Raw genomic sequence first — 3,242 nt, 5'->3', positions numbered from 1 at the left:
ATCAAAAACATTTTGGTCAATCGTTTTATAAGAGTGCTGACATGATGACATAGGTCTGGTACCAATTTATCATTTGTGTAGTGGTGTTTAAACAATAATATTCGAGACTTTTTATTTGTGAAAAAATATTGGCAGAAAATTATATAATAAAATTGGGAAATACTGTACATCTATATAGTATATCCAATACTAAATTTATCCATCCAAATGTGATGCAATTCATGGGACAAAAAGATTAGGTAGGCCGTAGGATAAAGGGATGAGACTGCCAGCTTTGAAAAAGAGAGACCAGTGTAAGTATAGGTCCAATCTTCATGGGAAGGTTCCTCAAATCAATATATTTACACATATATAGATTTCTGATAATGTAAAAAGACATAAAATATTTTGTCCTTTCCAAATTTATACAATATTATAAAAGCAAGTTGGCATATAATTGAAGTTAGATGCATGCTGCGTAGTACGGTGATATCATATGATTGATCCATTACTAAAAATTATATATATTGGAAACATCTTGCTCTAATAATGACGTTCGATGAGCAAAACTTGCATACCTTACACACTAACTACACTCTCGTAGTCTTTTGGCTGTTCAACTGTTTTTTGATATATGCATTTTTGTACCATAAATTTAAGTATAATTATATTCGCCTATTGGGTAACAATTCCTAGTTAAAAACTAATGTAAAATAAATAAATAAAAACTAATGTAAAATGTGTTTGAAGTAACAATCACAAACCTGCCTGAAATCAGTGTTTATATTTACATTAATTTATGCAGGTTTTTAATATTATAACGAATCTATAATCCACACAACCAGCCAATTCATCATAGTCATACATACGTGTTATCCTTCCAATTATGGTCTACTTTATATAGTAAAAATATAAACTCCAATCAAAAGGTCAGACAAAACAAATAATTGACACACAACAAAAAGGATATGGATAATGGAGTTTGGGATATCGTAGCTAATTCCATACAGATACGGAGCCCTACGTTTCCACTCTATACATAATTGATGAATATTAATATATATATAAACATTACATTACTATTTGACAATATACATATATAAAACATTAAAGCATTTTGAAAAACTAGTACTCGATATAAACTAGTATTAAATACTATTGTCAATCAGCCATCGTCATGTGGGGCAAGCACTCCTTTCAAGTTGATACTTTGATTTAGTCTTTTTAACGTCAGGATCCCAATAGTAATCTTCCATTTTAACGTCACTCAATAACGTAAATAAGTCAAGATCGTTTATCCTCAAAATATACTTGTGTTGATATTCAAACTAATTTCTAAAAGCAAATGTGAATATATATGTTACTTTTAACATTTCGCGATTAAAACTTACATGATGGGGTTAACCATGACATGGATAATAGTAGGAGTAGTCGACCATTAATAATACCTAATTCTATGATGAACTTAAAATCATTCTAACAACAAAAATATATCCATAAACAACAATTATGATTATATGAATCTGGTTAAGAAAAATATATATGTAAAAAAAATTTCAAAAAAATGAATCTGGTTAAGAAAAATAAAGTATCCAAAACTAGGTAAACGTAACATTACTAACAGTATTAGTTTATCGTATGTGTATATAAGTGTATTTTCTTCACGCGTTTTGGTTGTGTAGTTATACGTTCGTGAAATCCATTTAATTTATATATATAGATATATACTTGATTGATAGAATTAGATACATACCAATATATACCATTGTTTAGCATATATACTGCCATTATTCACACCAATGATGATTGTGCCGTGCTCCTACCAATCGTTCTGGATGAGGTTATCATCCACTTAATGCTTCCATAATATCTAACAAAAGACAGAAATTATAGAGGAAAAACAAAAAAAAAGTTTTGTGCCAAGAAAAAACAAGAAAGCAAAAACTATTATTGGTTTATATATACTCAGTTCCATGTAATTTTCATTAGATTCGTTTATCAGAATCGAATCTCATGTAAAGTAAGTAATCCACTTTCAAAATATAAAAGTTAAGTAGACAAATAACTCTTATAAAAATATAAAGACAAGCGGCTACATTATCCAGTCTTCTTTATGGGATCTGCGGGAATATATGCTTATGTTCTGGGAAGATAATCCTAATTAAAATTTAACTAAATTAAGAACAGTTCCAAAATCCAATGTATCAAATTCAGAACCACATAAAAGTTATCGACCTAATCAAAAATATCTTTCTAATTAATTATCTAGTAGGTTTGGCGGAAAGGGGAAAAGTTTACAATTATGTAGGTTCGACTTTTGAGGAATGAAGAGACTAAGAGATATTCATATACCGGACCAAAACTTAAGATATTTTAAATAATTGAATTAACTAGGACAAAAATATGTGACTTTTAATACCAGAAAAATAGAGCCGTTTGTATGACTAAATTTATAGTTCTAAATTAAGATCTGAGTATATATACATGGTTTTTATATGTATCTCAGAACTATGCACACACATGTATTATCAAATTTGAATTTGACGATGTTAATACAAAGTTACAAACCCCTAAAACTCATTTTTTTTTTGGGCAAAACAAACCACTAAAATATAATCTTATTTCATCATCTTTTTTGTTACTTAATAACAATTAATAATGTATTTTCGGTCAGATGACACTAACTAATAGAGAAATTACATTGGTGCACTTAATCTCACACTCTCACCAGAGAAACTAGCTCTACTCTGGTTTCTGGAGATAAATGTTTTTGCTCTGGTAAATAACAGATTATCATCAAACACCTACTTCCTTATCAATTATTATACTATGGAACTGTTACTAACTATGAACAAAACTCGAAACGCTTATTTGCACACTCCAGAATATCATAATGGACGTATTGAAAAATGGGTGTTAAAAATTTTAAAATTTCCACAGTTTTTTGTCAGTGAAGTTTTTGGATAGTTATATAGAGGGATGTTTCATGCATATGATACGTGTTCTCGTGATTCTCGCTTTATTTCTGTTTTTACTGTTGCAATATCTTTTGGTTGGTTGTATAATTTGTTGTTTCATGTTTTTTTGTTTGGCGTTAGACAAAAAAAAAATACTGTGCAATAATAAGCATTTTAATATAGAGAAAATTAGAAATAGAGGAGGTTTTTCTACACATTTGACCATATACGCTTTTTTTTTTTTTTTTTTTTTTTTTTTTTTTTTTTTTTTTTTTTTTTTTTTTTTTTTTTTTTTTTTTTTTTTTT

Source organism: Camelina sativa, chromosome 11 (assembly GCF_000633955.1).
Source record: "Camelina sativa cultivar DH55 chromosome 11, Cs, whole genome shotgun sequence".
NCBI classification, from domain to species: Eukaryota; Viridiplantae; Streptophyta; class Magnoliopsida; order Brassicales; family Brassicaceae; genus Camelina; species Camelina sativa.
This window is presented reverse-complemented; position numbering follows the sequence as displayed.